Source organism: Dipodomys spectabilis, unplaced genomic scaffold (genome assembly GCF_019054845.1).
Source record: "Dipodomys spectabilis isolate Male_0828 unplaced genomic scaffold, ASM1905484v1 ptg000610l, whole genome shotgun sequence".
Lineage (NCBI taxonomy): Eukaryota > Metazoa > Chordata > Mammalia > Rodentia > Heteromyidae > Dipodomys > Dipodomys spectabilis.
This window is the reverse complement of record NW_024871287.1, coordinates 371,291-393,660: the sequence shown is the minus strand read 5'-3', so window position 1 is coordinate 393,660 and position 22,370 is coordinate 371,291. Positions and strand designations below refer to the sequence as shown.

At 33.0% G+C, this 22,370-nt stretch overlaps 2 pseudogenes; one reads left to right on the top strand and one right to left on the bottom strand.

Moving 5' to 3' along the window:
* The first annotated feature begins 1,034 nt into the window (after window positions 1-1,034).
* On the top strand, window positions 1,035-1,133 carry LOC122100907 (annotated as a pseudogene).
* Window positions 1,134-1,811: 678 nt separating this feature from the next.
* On the bottom strand, window positions 1,812-2,528 carry LOC122100905 (annotated as a pseudogene).
* Between the last annotated feature and the right edge of the window lie 19,842 nt (window positions 2,529-22,370).

The window sequence follows — 22,370 nt, the reverse complement described above, 5'->3', positions numbered from 1 at the left end:
CTAAACTTAATTATTTATATTCCAATTCTACTTATTGGAATAAATATCAATTTATTTGTCAAATTATCAATTAATTATAGTAAGTTTCATTGCGTGAAACATGAAATCAGCACATAAATATAAAATATATAACTATATATAATATAATAAAATGGCACATGTTTTGCATTGCTCTGTTGTGGATTGGGCATAAAAGGCAGCTCTGTTCTAAAGTATTATTCCATTATCTCTACCTCAGTGTTTGGTAGAGTTAGACCTAAAGCTTTACCATTTGTAGATTTACAACCTGGAGGCAAGATGAGACATTACCAATTTAAGGCCTAATAACAAAGAGAAACATATGGACTTCTGGATCTATAGAAATATTTGGTTTAAGTTCCTGCCTGGTTGGAAGGTAGATAGGCCAGGAAATTAGGTAATCATGCATATGAACAATTTTTCACCTTCTTGGCTTTAGCTCCTTTTGAAATGATAGGTATAATAAACAATTATATTTTGATAAAATACCTTCTAGACTGAACACTTTTGTCTGAAATGCTCATCTGTATATGATCCCTTGTAACTAAGATTAGTTTTGTTCCAGTAAGACAATCCATGCTGTTAGGATAAGATATTCTGGTTGTTCTGTTCCTACATGGAAGAAGGATAAAGGTTAAGGTAGACCTCATTTGGGAAAATTTCAACTGCAGAAGTTTAGAAGTAGCTCTTAAGCAAGGCCTACTTTGAATCCATTAGTTCTACAAAGCTAACTCAGTTGGATAAATAAGTACTTCAAAAAGCCATTCCCTTTGGACCTAGCTATGAATGCTTCAAAATGAAAAAGACTTAAAATAGTCATTGACAAAATAATTGAAAATGTGAGCAATCGTCTGAACAATATAATTTTTTCCATTATGCACAGAATTTTAGGGAAATAAGATCAGTATCATTGTTAGGAACATTAAGGTTTCCTTGTTACAAATAGGCACCCAAGGATATAAGCCTGTATAAAGATTGCATCATTAAATTGCATACTTCAATTTAGGGGACACTATATGCTTCAGCAGCACGTATACCCCAATTGCAACAATACAGAGATTAACATGGCAATTGCACAGGATGATATGAAAATTTGTGAAATATTCCATATTTTTCATTCTTCAGATGCAAGAAATGAAAAACAGTTTTTAAAAAGTTGATTACAAAATTACAAGTGTAATAATACATGTAATTCATATAATTAAAAGTTATTTTCACATCACTGTATTAAATCTTCAAATTAGTGAAGTCTTTACATAGCATAATCTTTAAAAAAAACTTTTGAAATTAGACAACATTGTCATTTTATCCCGAAGAAATATACTATAAGGACCTAGGAAAAAAGGAATCTTACACTGTTTCTATATGGAATGCAATCTGAAAGGACACATTTATTAATGAGCCTATATATTATAAAACAATGTAGAATTCAAAGTATTATATCTAGGACAGAATAAAATAGATTATGGATATTATACAAACATAGAATATAGAATACTTTAAAATATAATTTTTCAGACAAACACCAGAAATATGTTCAGTTTCTATACTACTCATTTCAACAGATAAGTTAAAATTCTTTCTGATTAAAAAAAGCACAAACTCTCCAGACACCATTATAGATGTATACAAATCTCTTTTGAATACATTTTGACATCAAAGTCAGGCAATTCACTTGGAAGAATTCCATGGAATCCATGAATTGTTACAGTAAGGTATTGTTGTTATTTGGATTGTGAAAATATTTTGCATGGACACAAACAATGGAATGGAATTTATGAAATTTAAAAAACTTAACCAAACCATGGTGACTTAGAAGAGCAATTTGTACAGCCTTCCAAAACTTCAAAGAGATAGTGATATATACTTATCCGTTTGGCAATATCAAATGCAGTTTCTTCCAACTTATTCTTCAGACCTGATTTGACATAATGCTTCAACAGATGAAGATCCAACGTGTTTTTGCTATCTCTGTTCCAAGCAGCAATATGCAAGGGGGTCAAGAGTCCTTTAGTTTGGGAATTGGTATTTGGATCATGATGAAGTAATAAAACAGCCACTCTGGTATTATTCCACGTAAAAGCACTGTGCAAGGGTGTCCAGCCATCTACAGTTATTGCAAGAATATCTGCCGATTGAGCCACCAACTCATGGCAAATGTCTAAGTATACCCTATAGGTTTCCTGATGAAGATGGTTATACTCATCTTCATACCTAGTATTCACATGAGTGGCCTTTTTGGAAAGTAGTCCCTGCACTACTGTAGTAGTAAACAGATTATTTTCAGCAGTCCAAAGAAGAAATTTGCTTGGATCCTTCTCCATTTTTTTCTTGCAATTGATACCATTCCTCACTTTTTCATCGTGTTCCTCATCTTCATGACAATTGCCTAACCAGAGACTTTGAGTGCCATTGGGAATGATGTGTTCATGTTAGTTGAACTGTTCAGCAAAATCCGGTGAATTTTCTGCATCTGTTTTTTCACTATGATTTATTTTCTCTTTTTCCATTTTTACTATTCGAAATTATTCTAACTGTAGATTAGGGAATTGATGGAGAGCAGAGGAAAGATGTCCCTCCGTATTCAAAGATTCAGACTGAAAATATGGACCAGTGGTGTGTTCATGTGCAGTTTATTCTAGGAATGAGAAAAATGCATGCCTCTGATCAATTTATAGAGCACACAGAATTTTAAGTTTTGAAAAAAGATGGAAATAGAATTTATGTATTTATTTGAAATTAGTAAATACATTTATAGCAGTCTACATAAAGAGACGTAGCTTTGACCAAATTGTAGACAAGAATCTAAATCCTTGATAATTGTAGGAAGAGATCTGAATGGAATCAGTTGAATCACACTTTTCCTGTAGAATGAAGGAATAGGTCCATTCAGCAAGAGAAGGCAAGCCAATTATATCTGTGACAAATCTTTGTGGAAAATGGTATCGAGGATTACTTACTGGTGATCCACTTGCACTGGAAGCATGATTCTGAAATATTCCTTGCAGATTCTCAACTATTGCTTTGATCATTATATTCTCCAAGAAGAAAAAGTGAGATTTAATTGATAGCAAAGGACTACTAATACATTTTGACTTCTTATTAAACACCTTCAATCATAGAAACCACTTAAAGACAATAGACAGGTCTACTTTTATAGATGAAAACAAGTGTCTTTAATAGTCATGCAAAGGACTTCTATTTTATTACTGCATTATACATTTTTTCTAATGTTGGATAACAATAAATAATGAATCTATTAGAAAGCTCTTCAAGCTCATATGTCCAATAATGAGTTCTCTTATACTAAATCATGGAATTTTTTGTGTATGGTCAGAAGAAGAAATTTAAATTACTAACTTGATGTTTTGACAGGACAATTTCATCACTGTACATCTTGCTTCTATACTCAATTTTAGATTACGATCTAAGGATGTGAAATAGATAAGTATAGAGGAAAAAGTAGAAGCCACACTTGTAGCTCATGTCATTAATCCTAGCTAATCAGAAAGATGAAGTCTGAGGTTTGTGGTTTGAAACCAGACCAAACCAAAAAAAGGGCCATTAGATTCTGATTTGAAAGAAACCAACAAAAGCTAGAAATGGGGCTGTGGTACAAGCAGTGAAATGATAGCCTTGAGAAAACTAAAACAAAAAAAATATCAATTTCTGGGACAGAGCCAGGCCCTAAGTTCAAGCCCTATTATTAGCACCAAACAAATGAATGAATGAATTAGTTAATTAATTAAAAATAAATTAAGTGGTCACATGTGGATAGACAAGTAAAACATAAAACCCGTGGTGACTGGATAGTGTATTACTTTTTAGTAAGGCAAATTATCATTTATACTAATCATTAATATTTTATTTGAACTTTTTTGTGCAGTAAACCCTGAATTTAGCATGTATGTATATGTGTGTGTAAATATGTGCATGTGCTGTTGCAATGTTGCTTGCCAATATGGACAAGGTGGGACTGAAAAGAGCTAACTGTGTTGCAATATTTTTATTTATCATTGTTTTGTCATGTTATTTCAGTTCGACCCCCCTTCTGTACACTTTATTTGTCAAATAATAACATCATCAGAATCAAATCATTTACATTAAGTTAGATAAAAGAGACAGCTTTAGTTCTTATTATATGCTAGGAAAGAAGATACAGACATAATTAGGTAGTAAGTTATTGCTGTAAGATGACTGTCAGTTCAAAATATGTATTTGACCTCTTAAATTGGTTATAATTTTAAAATATACTCATGGAGTGAGTTTGACCGACTTGACCAAACCGGTATTACTCTCTGGTTATTCCCGTGAAACACAAGGTGGATAAATTCTGGCTTTCTGTTGAAAATAACTTTCTTTATAAGATCATATCTATTCTCACTAAGAGATAATCAACTCCAAATTTTTACGTTTGAATATCCCATGATATTGACTGAAAATCGGTATTGTTGATAAGCTTGCTAGATATTCCTTTCAAAAACAAACAAACAAAAAGCATGTGTCATCTCCAGATAATGGATGTATTTGAAGTTGTACATGCAAAGGGATCTTCACTAATGGCTCTTTTGTGGGAGTAACTATCGCAACTTAACAAATAAGGCTTTTCGTATATATATAACGAAATATAAATAACATCCCAGAGTGAATCTTGCAACTTCTGAAAAGCCTTTAAATATTTTAGAATTATTTCAGTTCATTGACTAAAAAGCTAAAGACATTTCTGAAATAAATATTGTTAAGATCTGAAAATGTAAGTGCATATAAAGGCTTTTATGCATCATTTTATGAAAATCTAGTTTCTATGAAACTAAATGGAATAGAATAGAAGAATGTAAGTGAATTTTGTAAGCTAATTTATTATTAGTATAACTTTGTTTTCTATTAACACAGTCCTCTGAATGTAGAAGATGTGTGTAGATGATGTGTGTCTGTACTTTAGTTATTTTTAGGATCTTTGTATTTAAAGGAGTGGATTTTTGGTATAAATAAAGGTCTTTTAAAATGATTAGGATTAATCTTGTGTTTTGTGTACTACTCCCAAGAAAATGAGTTATTTTCAAGTGTTAATAGTTTATAATTGAATCTTCAGTATCATAAGAAATTTTTAAAAATTTAGTATTGATGACTTTTTAAACCAATTGTATTCACAAGTTGGAGACTCTTTAATTCATGCTTAGGTCTTGGTGTCTATGATTTTTAACTTCTCGTTCCTAGCATTAATGATAGGTCAGAGTGCGTTTTTGGGTATATGAGAGGTAAAATATTTATGTGGGGTCAAAGGTGATTTTTATATCAGTCTTGCTTTAATAACATTTTAAAGAAGTACATTTCTCTCAAAATGTTGCACATCAAAAGCTATCAAATACTTCTCATGGTAAACAACTTAGGTGAGCTACAATGTGGAAATGATTGGTCCATCATACCTGCAGTCTGTTTCCATTCAGAATTGGGCAGGTCATTCTATCTGTAAGACTGTGTTAAACAGAGATGGGGTTGCCAAGCATATCTAGAAATCAAGAATGTTACACTTTAGCAGTTCCTTTCACCAAGGAGGTGTAAATTGACTATGAACTTGGAGCTTTCATATTAAAGCTACCTATTTTCTAACAAAGATAAAGTGAAATATTATTAGAGTGTTCACAATAATTTTGGGAAATTTTCCTAGAATTAGTAGACTAAGTTCTGGTATTTTAGTCATAAAATAAAATGAGGTTATTTGATACAGTGGGAGAGGGGCCACAGGCTAACTCTTACCATGCGTACATGTTGTACTAGTAATTCCAACTCTGAAGACTTCAGTATCATCATCTGAGAATTAAAAATAGAAGCAGATCCACTTTATGGGAATATTGTGAGGATTAAATTAGATACCATAGGTAAAGTACTTGGAAAAACAATCAGCATTTGATACTTTCTACCTATGATTTTATCATGAAATGAATTCTAACATTTTACTGTGATTTTTATATTGTGTCTATTTAGAATACACAATGTGATGTATTGATATTCATTGCATTGGTCACTTTTCTTTCATTATGAGGAAAATACCTGCAAATAATATTTCTGAGTTGGAGACTATTATATTAACTCATGGTTTAAGAGAACGCAGTTTAAGATCAGATGTCCCCATTGATTTTAATTATATTTTTATTAAATAGCTGGTCAAAAGAATTGCTATTCCACAAATCAGTTTATAAATACAATGGATCTTCACATAAATTACCCTTCCAAACCTCACTCCACTTTCATTTTTTCTAGTTTCATACTATCAGCATTGAATATTATACCTTCCCTCTCTTCCTCCATAACTCTTAATTCCTTCCCTTTGACTTTCTTTCACATCTTCCAAGTGACAGTTTCCTGGTATTCATTTCCTTGAATTTAAAGTTCAATTTTATAAGAAATTAGACCATTTAAATACTCCTCTGCAAATAGCATGCTTTGGTTAATACTATTATGTAATTGTAACCCCTCTGTCCGGTATTTTCACAATACAAAAATTTTCAGTTTTATGGTCGGTATATTTTGAAAAGAATGACATGACTTTATGAAATAAAAATAGAATCTTTAATGGGTGTATTGTCACTATTGCCACCCAGATTTTAAAAAAAATTCTTAGACTACTACCTCAATTCTTATGCAAAAATAAAAAACGATTACAAAACTAAATGTGAGATGTAAAAACCTACAAAATATAAATGTAAAAATTCATGACATTGGATCAGTAAAGGTTTCAAAAAATGAGAAGGAAAGCATTAGCGGTTAAAGAAAAGCAAGAATAAACTGGATAATATCAACTGATAACCTTTCATAATTCACAGGACTATATAACAGAAATGAAAACATATCCAACAGATATAGGAGACATATTTGTTAATACTACAATGTTAACGCTACAATCATTTTGAGTCTAAGTATTTTTATATCTTCTAAATCTATATAAATTTTTCCCGAATTGGGTATTTCTTTAAAGAACATATGTAAATTGATAGTCAATAGGAGGAGCAAATGAAATAAGTTCCTTTTTAATATCTAAGAATAAATCAAAAGAAAACTCACTAGTATGACCATAATATAAAAAGATTATACAAAATATAGTAGTGCAATTGTGGAGAAATTGATATACTCCACATAGCAAATCAATTTGTAACAATACTACAATCATTATATCAAGCAAGTTTTCAAAAGTTCAAAGAGAATTTATAGGATCTATTTATTACACTTCTATGTATGTATTAAAGAGAAGTAAAAAACTTGTTTGGACAGGGAATGTAGTTTACTGACATTGCACTTGAGTAGTATGTGTGAGACCCTGGAAATGATCCCCAAAAACAAGTTTTGAAAAGACACACTATAGAGGAGGTATGCTGGACAAATTCCTGTAACTGAATTTCATATCTATTTTAATGTCTGTTCTAAAATTTACAGTATTTCTATTTGAAGAAATGCAAGTTTGTGAAAATTAGGCTTGGAAAACCTATGACTGTACAATTCACTTCCAAAGCACTAAAATGTATACAATACATGGAGATAATATATTGCGAGTGAATTACATGTCAACAAAAAAAGAGAAACTATTTTTAAAATTACTGCACACAAAATGCAGAATACCTAAAAAGATGTTTTTGGTGTTGGCTTAAAAACTTTGTAAACTACAGCTTTTTAAACAAAGATATAATGTCTGTCTATGTTGAGGTTTTTGTCTGTTTATTTTGAGTTTATACAGAGATAACTCAATCAAAAAGTGTATGATAACTGGAATATCTAGGAATTATGCATCACTTATAAATAATTGATAACCTTTTCTGGAAGAAAATTTGGTAAATCACAGAACACAGAATCTATGCATCTGCATTTTATGAAAGCCATATGTTACTTACTCAATCCAATTGTTTTTCTCTACTTTGCTAGGGAAAAAATATTCTCAAGATAAGAGACAATAGCAGTGAAAAGAAACAAAATACACAATCATCTTGATTTATTTGTGAAAATAACAAATGAAATAAAACAATTCTACTTAAAGGACTCCAATATTAGTAACTAAGAAGATGTTCCTGAATGACAACATCCATTGAATTTTTGGAATTTTAATTTCTACAAACCTGTGACAATTAGAATAAGAAAACAAATATAGTCTTAGAGCAAACCAGCCTTGGAATAACTTTCTTAATTGTTTTGAAATTACATAAGAATTGACACTCCTTTGCTTTGGAAATATTTAAATAAGTTTATCATTTATTATAATTCAAATACGAAGCAAGAGTAATTTTATATAATCATTACAAATATCATCTTATAACTATGGCAAAATACAATAAAAGTCCAATCCCAATATAGTACCTATGTATCATTATACTTAATTCCTAATCATTACCTAAATATCTTAAACAAACTAAATATTCATGTCTTTAACATAGATGTAAATATTCTTTACTTTTTACTTAACATTTTCCAGGGGCCTGTATTCATGTTTCTAAGAAATGTTCACAGCAGTTAAAAGATGCTTTTGTGAAATTAATGTGATACATTTTGTTGGAGTTGAGTTGTTGTTGTTGTATGCAAGGCATAAGCATTGTCCCTAAGCCTTTTTATTCTCAAGGACAGCACTCTAGAACTTGAGGCCCAGAGCTAATTTATATTTTTCAGAATCTAAGAAGTAGTTTTCTGTCTGGGCTAGTTTCAAACCGAATTTTAAGATCTCATTACACAGAATAGGTTGAATTATAAGAGTGAGTCACTGCCACTTCTTTAGATGTATTTGTTAATTTTAATTATGTTTTAAGATTTTTGTTTCACCATAGTGTATATCTCTCTACAAATAAATTTAGACATATGTATATATTTCTGATGACAAATAATCTCTAAAAATGTATGTCATTCGAAACGTAACATTTAAATATATATATATGTATATATATGTGTATATATATATATATATATATATATATCTGAAGACAGACTCCCTCTAAAATTTTTCTACTGTTTTTGACTTTTTTCATTTCAAAGATATGCAGTCTATTTTCAAAATGTTTCCTAGCATAAAATAATTAATATTTCAATAGAAAGTAGAGTTTATTACTTTCAAGGGAATTTTAGATATACACTTGATATTGTAGTAACATTTACAGTATATCACTTGAAAAAGTTCTGTCTAAACCCTTAAATATTTTTGTGTAGTGAGGGGGAAAGAGGAAGTTAATTTATACTGGTTAGGAATTTGCAATGCTTCAAAAATCTATTCCATAATTTGTTATGAGCACATATCAACCTACCTGATGTGGTTTAGTTTTCGTGTTTCTTTATTTGTTCAAAATTTTAATATGGATGTATGCACAGTGGTAACATTAAAATTATTAATCAAAAGAAAAATAATAGCAAAATCATACACACATATCACACTATGATGCTAATAATAATTTTGATGAAGATGATGATGATGACCACAGTGTAGCCTGATAATGACAATGTTTTGATTGAAAAGGTAAAAAAGAACTTTAGACATCATTAAAGTTAGATTTCCCACATTGAATACATAGTTATAAACAGTGTTGGATGACATACAATAAGAATAACGAGAGGAGAGTTTCAATATCAATAAATAAAATCACATAAACAGGTACAGACACTAAAAAACCCTAACCTTATTCCTGCTGTTTCTCTAATGTGTACTCATTTTCTTGGTGGTATTTTTTTCTAATAAATAAAATCGTTTATTTCAAACATTTTGATGGACTAAGCTATAGTTTTCAACTAAGTGTTATTAGTTCAAATAACATTCTCATATAGATAGTATTCAAATTAATGTTTCCAATGATATATTAAGAGTATGTTCTTCAGTAAAGCTGTAAACACATGACCCAATTTACATAATACCACTTACATATCTGTAGTTACCATAAAAGGACACAGACTGTAGAGCCAGTAGTTAAAATTTATTTTTATTTCTGCATGAAACTATTTGTGAATTCATACCAACAAATTGAATTTGACTCTTTATTTATAAGCTAAGGTGGAAAATATAAGGACGCTTCAGTTGTCTTTTTTCTTGCTCCAGAAGTCAACAAATATATTCTTCAATATTTCTGGTAGATTACCTCCATTTACAGATGAGAAATGTAAGACCAACAGTCAATGTAGTGAGTAAATAATGATACTGGAATTTGTATCTGAGCTCTTCACTCTGTGTGCTTACAAGGAGAGTAACTTGGTGATGGAGAGGACCAATATGAAAAGACTATGTGGAAAAATCATACTTTGTAAACGGTTGTTTTAGGAATAGGGGATCAGTGATGAATAATTGAAACAGGCTGGTGTCAGGCGCATAAAAGGGAGTACATAGAAATTGTATTAGTGAAAGAAACTGAGAAAATCTTCATCATTCATCTTATCTAATGGCAGGGAGTAGAAGGGAAAGAAGAAATCTAAAGTGCCTTCACATCTCTGGCTAGCATTTGTGTTAGTTATATTCTTCGTGATAAAGACTACAGGTGGAAATGATGGATTTAGAGGAAAAAACTCTCAGAAAATTCTAAAGTTTATGTTAAACAGATGCAAAGATAGGTCTGTTTAGATATCATCAAAATATCCACGACCATGAATATGAAAAAATGATAAAAATCAGTGGTATTATTAAAGGGAAGAAGAAAAGGAAAATTCTGACACATGTGTGAGCAATGCAAGCAACAGTGTGGACAAGATTAGAAGAAAGAGATAAATAAGGAAACAAAAACATAATAAACACAGATTTACAGAAGTAAAGGAAGGAACGAATTTGCAGGAATATATTGAAGGAAATATGCTATTTGGATTTGGAAAGTAAAGGACATAGACAAGTTCAAAAAGAACAGTGTTTTGGTGAAAGTCATATTGATAAAATTTTGAGATATGAATGTGAAGTCATGAAATTCTGAATCCATGCATTCAACAGATCCTGTTGATTTTAAATGCAAGGAACAAATGTTTTTATCCTGACCTTAGAAGAATTATACAGATATAACTCTCATTAACTACTTAGAGGTATTCTGTGAACATTTTTGAAGACTTTGTTTAGCCAGGTGAATAAAGATTGAACTACAGCACAGGCAAACCTAATTTGTGCTACAGTTCCAAGGAGTGACCCATGTATCCACACCATTTTGGGATTTTATTGAAATGTCTTTAGATATGTTCGTATATCTTATCAGCCTAATCATTATAAATGTAGGACAAGTAGCACCAAGTATTAGGTTGAACATACAGCTTTACTGATGTGACTGAAGACTCCTCAAATTGATTCTTCTGTAGAATAAAAAATGCCTGAGTAGCCATTGACAAGTCATAACTACCATATACTCCATTTAAATCTAATTTTTGTTAGGAATATCTCCATGCTGTAATAACCCTGTCAATCAACCTGCTACAAATTCTTATATGTAGAAAGTGCTCTTATAACCTTCAAGTTTTTACTGAATGGAAGAGTTCAGACATTACCCTCACCACTATGATTAAATGCCCAGAAAGATTAGACATTTTGTGTTAATGCCTTTCTTTTATTTTTTCATACACATTGGCAAGTGGGAAAGGATTCTGATGTAACAATAACACAATTTTGACTTGTACTAACAAAACATCTAGGATCTAGTGTTAATTCATATACTTACTAATTAGTTGCAAATTTTGTGGATATTTATATTTCTCCTGGGAAAACAAATGAGTTCCAAGAAAATGCACCTAAGGAGCCTTTCAATTCCAATATCACTGTTAATGAGATAATGTCTCATAATGCTTTAAATTCTATATCCTCGAATGTAGGTATAGGGTTATACTGTGGAACTTTTCTCCTCAGAGAGTGAGTACTACCCTATTGTTTAACATGGTCAAAGTACCGTGATAAATAGACGGGGCGTATGCAAACAAAAACTGGTAGTGGAACAATGTTCTTAGCAGTTTGTAAAGATGAAATGGAAATAGAGCAACCATGATCTCAAAAGGAATGTGCAAAGAAGACAAAAGCACAAAGTAGAATGTGCCAAGGAAATGTGGAGTAAAATTTCAAATTATGTGCTCAGGAGTGAGGATGTGTTCAAAGTACTGCTTCAGAGAATATAGTTGAATATCTTGGGGGAAAAAAACTGCTTTAAATTATTCTGTGATAATTGTACAAGTAGAAGCCCCTAACTCTGACTGTAATCAGCCACAACATCATCAAATTAGGGACTATTTTCCAAGTGCAAAGTGAGAAAAAGAGGGCTCATCACAGTTAGTGTTCAGGTTAAAGTAATGGAAATCACTTAATTTTTCTGATAAATCTTCATTTATTGTTGGAGCATTAAAGTAGGGAAAAGCCAAGTAAATATATTGCATGTTCCTAAATTAAGCTGGATGTATTATATTGTTCTCTATTTTAACTTGGAAGTTATAGATTATATCTTTTTATACTCTGATTTGGGACACTGATCTGCTCTCAGTTATTTCTACTCTTCCCCTTCTTTTGACCATCCGCTTACATAATCTTTATTTAAAGAGACATACTTGAGCTTGCATTTCTAAATTCTTCAAAATTATCTGAATTTCTTCATACTTCTGGCAGCCTCCTAAATCTTTCTCAAGGGAATATTTTGTCACTACCATTTTTATCCTATATGATATCTTCCTGCCTAATACAGTGCAAAATATACATCATCCAGATATCTCAACACTTGTACCAACATAAAATATTATCTTACTTAGAAACCATGATTTCAGTATATCTGGGGAGGTGGCATCTGTCATTTTTGAATGACCTTAAGTGATACTTACATGAAATCATGTTTTAAACCAATATGCCACTGAGAAGATGAACGAATCGATAAAATCGATGAAATCATTAATACACACACACACATACACACACACACACACACACACACACACACACACACGGTGGAATTCTATGCTTCCAATTCATAAGGAAATGGAAAGACTTGGAAAAATCCTACTAAGTAAAATAAGCAAGACACAAAGAAACAGATTCCATGGTTTCCCTCATGTGTAATAAGTAGGAAATGTCTAGGATGGTCGTAGCAGATGAGCAGAATGGCTCAAGAACTATGTATATATGACCATATAAGTGGATGCTGAGCAAAATGAACTCCTAGACATTGAAACAAAGGTTTTCCTTTGTGGTTGTTTTTTTTTAATGTACTATGTGATTTCTTTTTTCTTTTGTGTTTTCTCCTGTGGTTTATCTCCTGCTGCATATGATTTCAGTATCCTGTGTATTGTATACATATTTATCTTAATTTGGCAAGGGAAGAGGAACAACAAAATGGCGACAGAGAGGACAAAGAGCAAACCAATGGGATAGCAATACTCACAAGACAACATGTTGGAAATTTTCCCTATATCTTGTGAGGGGTATTGGGGAAAAGGAAAAGTGTGAGAAAAATGAGGGAGCGGGTAAAAAGTTCGACATATTATGTATTCACTACATTACAATTACTGAAACCCCTTCTATATATTAAATTGACAATAAAATTAAATTTAAAAATAAGCTACATAAAATAGAATTTCACTGTATTATTATAGTAAATATTATTCTATGTGTATTACCTTTATAAAATGAACAATATTTGGCTTCTAATTTGAATTAATTGCCCCTTTCTTTATCAGAGGGTCAGCAACTGGAATGTTATCAAACTATACAAAATTTTCAGAATATACTTGCCATTATTTTGAAAAAAAAAAAAACCATTATTTTAGTATTGTCTCATACTAAATAGAAAATAGTTCAATTCTCTGGAAACTCCTAACATTTAAAACTGAATTTTTGTTAAGAGGAGAGAATATATGTGTTCTTCAAAATTCCTATGACTACTAACTACTCATTTTCAAATTCTGAACATGCCATACCAGAGACATTCAAAACAGTGCCTGTTTGCATTTTATTTAATTCTGCAATAGATGCAGCCACATTCTGGTTGAAGATAAAACTATGAAGTATCTATAATAATTAATTCCTCTGGAGTAAACATTTGTTCATCAGAGTAAGCTATTATTTCTATGAAAATCAATCCCAACATTTTATCCAGTGAAGTCATTCTAGCCGAACAATTTCCAACTTGTAAGGTGCACCTTAAAATTCCCTAAATTTCACAGCATGACTAGCTTAACACTATTGTGAAAAAAATATACACTTCTCCTAATGTAATGCCCTTTCTATTGTTCTAAGAACACTGCACTAAACTTTGTTGCATCATTTTTCCCCAAGTGATATTCTTGAGATCAGAAAATTTGCAAATATTCTTTTTACTTATCTTTTTTCCTATAATAGATATTCAGGAGGCTAAGATCTGAATATTATGGTTCAAAGCACACCCAGGCAGGAAGGTTTCTTAGATTCTTATCTCCAATGAACTGCTCAGGAAAAGCCAGACAAAAGTGGCACTGAGGTTCAAGTGGTAGATAGTAGTCTTGACCAAAAACAGGCACAAGGACCGTGCCCTCAGCCTAAATTTAGCCACAGTTAAAAAAATGTGTACATCTTTATCTGACACCCATCAGAGATTAAACCTGAGTATGAAACCTAAGGAAAATGATAAGGTAAGAATTTAACTTTTCTGGATTTAAGTAAACAAAATGCAGCATAGAGTAACTCATTGGTTTAAAGTCAACCTATTTCTCCAAAACATTCTAAGCATTTCCTTACAATGTGTATTATTCTCAAGAAGGGAATGGAGAATATGAGAATTGGACTAACCAAGTATTGTCTTCAAATATACATAATTTGGATTTACCTCTTTTTTCGTTATAGGCATTTTTGAGAAAAATGTTTGAATAATTGATTTCCTGGTCGGGTATAATATATGCTAGTTTCATATACCAAACTTCATTCAGAAAATGGTATATAGTGATTAAGTAAAATATTCAATAAATGTCATAAAGTATATACCTATAGGAATAATATTTTTAAGAGTGCATTTTAAATATTCTAATATAATTATTTATTTGATCGGAAAATTTCACATTAACAGTAATTAACTGGAATACTTTAACGTTAATTGGACAAGATTGTCTTTCTAAATGAGCAAAACCAATTTCTCCCTTTCTTTATCAAGGAAACAACAGAGGAAAAAATGGAAATTAACATATGAATATATAACAACTGGAATTAATTTTTGTCTTTTTATTAGCAAATATTAATTTCAAAAAGTGTTTTATTGTGTTATACACATATGTCCATATAATGTAGCCATCTATGTTTTATTCCTTTTATTAGTTTTATTATACCATCATACTTACTTATAAAATATTTGAATATATTTATCCACAATATTTCTCTTCATGTCCTCTCTTAATTTTTTCCAAATTTAATCAGTTCCATATTTTAAACCTGGGTCATTCATTGTATTTTCTGGTTCTAGAGTCTGCATATAAGAAATCTAGTATGTGTTTTTCACAGTATAGCAGATTGCATTAATAAGAAGGTTTCCAGTTCTATCCATTTTTTGAAGATGATATGATTTCATTATTATGTGTGGCTAAATAATATATCATTGTGTATATTTATTATAACTTGTTTAGTCAATGAGTGATTAAGGAACATATAGGTTAATTCTGTAGTTATTTATGCTTTTTATGTGGGAGAAGTAAGGATGGAAATAATGATGTTTAGACTGAGAAACATGCTCTTTAGTATGGCACTCTAGTATTTGAAACATCAGCTGCTCTTTCATCAGTATTTCAATACTGCATTATATTTTAAAAATAAAATTTAATTACATTTGCAAAGGTGTTCTCTTTCAGTATCTATATAACTTTTTATTACAGTGTTATATTTAGTATGTCATGTGAGTGAAAATGCATGCATGTTTGTATATATAGCTGACTCTAAGGAAACTGAATGTATGTGAGATACAGGATTCAAATAAAAGTTTCAGACCTGCTAAGATGCTAAACTGAATATGTCCAGTTTGTGGAGTGTGATTTCAAGATCATATTTTGTAGGTTTCATACCAATTAAGTAGATGTTTCTCATCCAAAATCATAAGGAATAAAACAACTACTCTGTTTCATAATCATTTAGTCTTAGTACTCCAGACATTGTAATTAGTGGAAAAAATGATTGAAAGTAAGATGGGTCAGTAGTGAGCCTTTAGAAACACTGAATTTTCCCCAAAATCTTCAGATTCACTCTGTGAATAGAAGTTACAATTTTATATATTTATAAATATATTTATAAACATACACATATAATATGATTCTATTTGTGTAAATATGTGCATATAATATAAATATATCATATATTTGTTATATTTTAAATGTATCATAAATATTTATTTATATTTAAATGTAATTCATATAATCATATGTACATATATATATATATATATATATATATATACACATATATTTTTTTGGTCAGTTGTGGGGCTTGAACTCTTGGCGTTGGTGCTGTCCCTATGCTCTTCAGCTCAAGGCGAGAGCTCTACTGCTTGAGACATAGCGCCACTTCCTGTTTTCTGGAGGTTTATTAGAGATAAGAATCTCATGGAATTTCCTGCCTGGGCTGGCACTGAACCATGATCCTCAGATCTCAGCCTCCTGAGTAGCTAGGATTACAGTTATGAGCCACCAGTGCCCGGCTATATTTATATCTGAAATTTGTCAGTGGAACAAAAGGTACAGAAACTATTATTCTTAACATGAAAGGACTTCACATTGACAGGTGTAGTTACAAGAAGAAAAACGATAAATATTCACAGTGGCACAAAAATCCCTTAGGTGCCTAGTTCGACAACTCTTTTTTTGAGACACTTCATGTTGTATACTTCGTTTTCAACCGAAGCGACTATAGAAGTTATTGGACCCTAAACAACACTGACAATTGCCCACTGACAAATACCCACTCCTCTATGACAGATTTAGCAAGGACTATCATGGAGATTCTTGTTAGGGACATGATGAAAAATTTATATGTTAGTTGTGATTACAGAACTGTTTTACACCTGTCACTCAGCCAGTAACTGTATTTAACATAGTTCCTTTGCTCTAACTTATATTTTCTTGGCTCAGGAAATTGTTTTTATTTGTGAAAACTTGGCTGTTCACAACATAGACATGCGTTTTAAATCCTTTTGAAATTACTGTCTGCACAGAGTTCTATGAGATGAACTTCTCTTTACCACTGAAATGAACTTACTCTGATTCAAACTTGGACATCAGCTAGCTTGTTCTCCTTCCCTGAAAACCATCTATATAGACGTCTTTACATGTAAAACAGATCCTCACTTACTTGCAAAAGTCTGTCAGTGAGTCAAACCTAACTCACCCAAGTGAGGTTAATTCATCTCCCATGCTTCCTTTCATTAAAAATGGTAAAAACTGTTTAGCAATGCACATACTTTTTATTGTGAAGTGTGACTCCTATGTTCCATAATGTGAATCAAGCAGAGGAATCAGTTTATGATAGGAAAGATCATTTCAAAGAGTCTTAGACCTTGAAAATTATCCTGAGTATAATTTTTGGAGAAATATCTCTTTTCAAAATAGAGGACTCATTTATTATTATTCTTATTTTTGTTCGTTTTTTTTGGGGGGGTTCCGGTCGTGCGGCCTGAACTCTGGGCCTGGGTGCTGTCCCTCAGCTTTTCAGCTCAAGGCTAGCGCTCTACCACTTGAGCAACAGCGCCACTTCCGGATTTTTTCTTTTTGCTTATGTGGTGCTGAGGAATCGAACCCAGGACCTCAGGCATGCAAGGCAAGCACTCTACCACTGAGCCATCTTCCCAGCCCCTCAATTATTTTTTATATTGTGCTGGTACTGGGGTTTGAACTGCTGGCCTTGAGCTCTATCTAGGCTTTAATTCTCAATGTTTGCTCTATACCACTTAAGCCACACTTGTACTTCTTCCTTTCACCACAACTGGAGAAACGAATCTCTTAGGTTTATCTACTTGGAATAACTTCGAATTGCAATTGTCAAATTTGAACCTACCAAGTAGCTAGATGTAAGCCACTGGTGTTCTGCTACAACTCACTTCTAAAGAATAAATAATCACAAAAATCAGAGAAAAATATTTGTTCAATTATTTATGTGTTGTCTAACAAACCAAATCATTTGCTACTGAAAGAGAAAAATAGAGATGATAGAGATGAATATGGAGGAGCAAGACCCCAAGAAAGAAGGGAAGGGATGATAAATGAGGAGAGGAGAAGGGAAGGGAAGATACGCGAGGAGGGGGAGCTGAGTAGAATTTTCTACTCATCACTAAGGTATTGTTGGACAATCAGTGCTTTTGCATTTATGTAGCCAAAGCTTTCTATTTTTGGTAGTTGTAAACTGAGACATAAAATACCAATTTACAGGTAATAACCTGTTAGTGTGCTTCCTCCTGCACCAAGGAAGCCATAGTAAGGTTACTGTTAGAGAGAAGGCAAGAGTAATCAGTTTAAGTGATTCTGAGAAACAATAATTGACATGCAAGGAATGCTCCCTTGTATGGTGAAATCAAGCATCACTCTTGTTCCCTGCTCCAGACTTCCTCTCAAAAAGAACAGCAAAAACAGAAGAGGAAGGAAATATCTGAGTAATGATCATCTCTCTATTTTCCCTCATCTCTTGACCACTCAAACAGTAAAGCCAAAGGAGACTTAACCTGAGCTTGTGGGAGAAATAGGGGGGAAAGTTCATTCTAACAAAGAGAAAGTTGTCAAGTAATAGGGGTGGCATTTCAAATACTGAAATAAACCTTTTATAATTATTAATAAAAAGTAACTTGAAATTTATTGAACATTTAGAAGACTACAGGGCTCACTACATAGTGGAATCTGCATTATTAATACTGACTCCTGCTTCTATCATCAGAAATTGAAGATCTTCCCTAATATTCCAATACTAGGCAAATTACCCTTGATATTCACTTAAACTTTGTGAATATAATGCAGAAAACATGACTTTAAATTTAAACTGGTGAAGTGATAGGTTATGGAAATTCATTATGAATAGCATAATGCTGAGAGCATGGAAATTATTTTTCTTTCATTTTCTGTGTGTAGAGAAGAAAAAAGGTCTCTTGGATGGCCCTGAAGTTCCAATTCTAAATTTAGGACAGAAGGTGAATAGTAAAGGAGACCTATTTCAGCCATTCAGAGATTAGAAATGTGGAGGAATTTCCTCATTTTTGTAGGTCAAACATGGAAGAGAAGATGTGGCAAGTCCAAAGCCAAATGCCAAAGGCATGAAGTTAAAACCAGTCTCAATAGAGAATCTGGGTTTAAAGAGAGTAGGGTAGAAGAGTGGAGAGGGAAATGGTGGACTAATACATTCATAGTATTCGATGTACATGTGTGAGGATATAAGTAGTAAACTTGAAGGGATAGGGGGGGTTGGGGTAAGGGAAGGAAGAAAAATGGAAAGTTTGACAAAGATCCAGATGTATTGCACATTGAAATGCATATACACTCTATTCAACACTGACATGATGAAGCGAAATCCATTTGCACAACTAGCTAAATATTAAAAAGTTTTTGAAGTTTTAATATTGAGCGACCAGAAGCCTAAACCCTTAGAGATAAACAAGATGATAGGATTGACATATTGTTGAGGCTTGTGCTCCTTTCAATATGCAAAATTTAATAAGTGTTGTCTGGGCAAATGTGCATTTTATTTTACCAATTCCTTTTTCAAATTGCTTAAAATATAGAGAACCAAATTCCCATATTACTTCACTTCCAATAAAAAAAAATCTTATAGACCTTTAGTTTTCTCAGTTGTTTCTAAATATCTTAATGCAATGCATTGGAAATAATTTCATTCTCATTTAATTTTGAATTTGAAATCACTAAATTCTTTTAAAATCCTCTTACTCGGGCACAGGTATGGATAGATAACTGATGTGGGCAGAATCAGAATTATTCAGAAGGCTGTAAATGGATCCTCACCTAGTTTTCTCTCTGCTAGATCATAGAATACAGACTGCCCTAATTGGAAAAAGTTAGCCTTCCCAGGTTTTCTTCATATAAACACTCTATCAACATTTTGTTGTTAGAGGATTATTCAAGATTAGCTATATGTTATTGATAATGACTGAACATTACAGAAAGGTTAGGGAAAACCCTCTACACTTCAGTGAGGTTGTGAATTGTGCTTCATAAAGTGTTATGAAATCGCTCCATGAGAAATCTAGCAACCTCATTTCTAAAAAGTCCTTGCATGATTACTCTTTCTAATAATGTCTCAATTCAAGTACTTCTCCTTGGAGTTCCATACTACTCAATGATGCTGTATTAGCTCCTTGTTATATTTTGCAGACCGGTGTTGGTGATGAAATTTGTGCTTTCCAAAATTGCTCTCCCAATTCCACCCACAAAATGCAGACAAATATTCTGAAAGAACAGTCAGAGGAAGATGGCGGAGGAGAAGCTGCAGGCTAAACAAGCTCTGGCATAGAAAGCAGCTTTAGTGTTCCAGTGAATAATCCTAGACTAGAGAATCACAAGTGTGCCATCACAGTACAGAGAGTTTGGCAAGAGAGGGAAAATCCAGGAAGGAGACAGATCTGAGCACCTGACCTTAGTTGCAGCTCTGGCCAGGGGCGGTGGCAGCAGCAGCTGCCTTAGCCACGATACCAGAGAGAATCTGGGACAAAGGCACCAGATGCAGTGGGTGGGTGGATTCTACTCAACACCAGCAAGAACTGACAAGGATTAGATATGTTCATCCTACAGATCTACAGATCGCACACCTGAGACTATGCAGAAACCAAGATTCTGGCAAGCAGGAACCAAGACTCTGGCGTGAGTAGAACCGTGACATCTTCACTCCTTCTCCGGGAACATAGGAGGAAAGGTCGCCCCCTTCCCCCCCCCCACCGCCCCACCATCACCAGAGATCTCCATCTTTGATTCTGACAAAGTCCCGGCTGAGCAACTAGCTCCAACTCAGGTTTTGGAAGAAAAAAAAAAAGAGTCATTTAGCAGATTAGAAGAACCTGATCTGACCTGCCAAGTTCAGCTCCACCCAGGGGAAAGTCATCCAGCTCAGGCAGGGGTTCCTCTGCCCCTGGAGGACTGACTTCCTTCACTGGGTAAACAGAGCCAGAAGCTGCCCCTCCCTATAGCAGCCTAGACAAACAATTGAAATTCAGTAAACATAAACCCTGAAAATGGCTCTAGGCTGGACTCTGTGAGTCTCTCACCAGCTAGCCCCTCAGGGAAAAGCTACTGTTTGCTGAAAGGCCTCAACCATACCCAAAACCTAGCCTCATCACAGCATCTCCAAGCTAGAGAAAACAGCCATCTCCCTATTTTGTGATACTCAAAGCAGATGTCCCTCCCACTGAACTAGACTGGGAGAAGGATCACAAAATCCTGAGTAATGCAGAGCATTTTTCTGCCTGCTCAAACAAACTGACTTAAGAAACCAATCAACCCACAGGAAAACCGAACACCACAAACCACGAAACTGGTTACAGACACAGGAGAGATACAGGATCTTCCCATTTTTGCACCCCCCCAAAAAAAATTCAAAGACCTCTTTTTTTGTACCTTTTTTAATTTTAATTTTTTTCTATTAATCTTTTTTCTCTCATAATTTTTTAATTTTAATTTTTTGTGAACATACTGTACAGAGGGGTTACAATTACATGGTCAAGATAATGAGTACATTTCTTATCAAGCATTGCAGCCTCCTCCTTTGTTTACCCTTCACATCCCTTCCCAGCCTCCCCCGCTCCCCCCCAACCCCCCCCCCCACCAAAGTTGTAAAGTTTGTTTTTGACATGACAACTTCTATTTCTCATAGTTGCATCGGGTCCACCTGTATCCTTAAACGACTTGTTATTCCTCATCTCCTCCACAAATTATACCAACATCAAATATAGTGAAAGCGGGATTATACTGTGGGGGAGGGACATACAAAGCTACAAAGAAATAATCTTATAAATGAGTTAGAAACAAACGCATGAAAGAAAAAAATATTTAAATACATATCTTAGGGTTCATTTTCCTAACATCACATTATCTGAACTTTCCTGCTTGACTCATACATATACTAGATATTGCAAATAAGGGAAACCAGGGGACCTATGTTTCTTTGGGCTTGGCTAATTTCACTTAATGTAATTTTTTCCAAGCCTTTCCATTTCCTAACAAATGGGGCAATGTCATTCTTTCTGATGGAGGCATAGAATTCCATTGTGTATATATACCACATTTTCTTGATCCATTCATCTACTGAGGGGCATCTGGGTTGGTAAATAATGCTGCAATAAACATAGTTGTGCTGGTAGCTTTAGTGTGGTCTTGTTTGTAAATATTTGGAAAACCAAACACCACAAACAGACTAAATACTCCACCAAGAAACTGGTTACAGACACAGGGGAGATACAGGA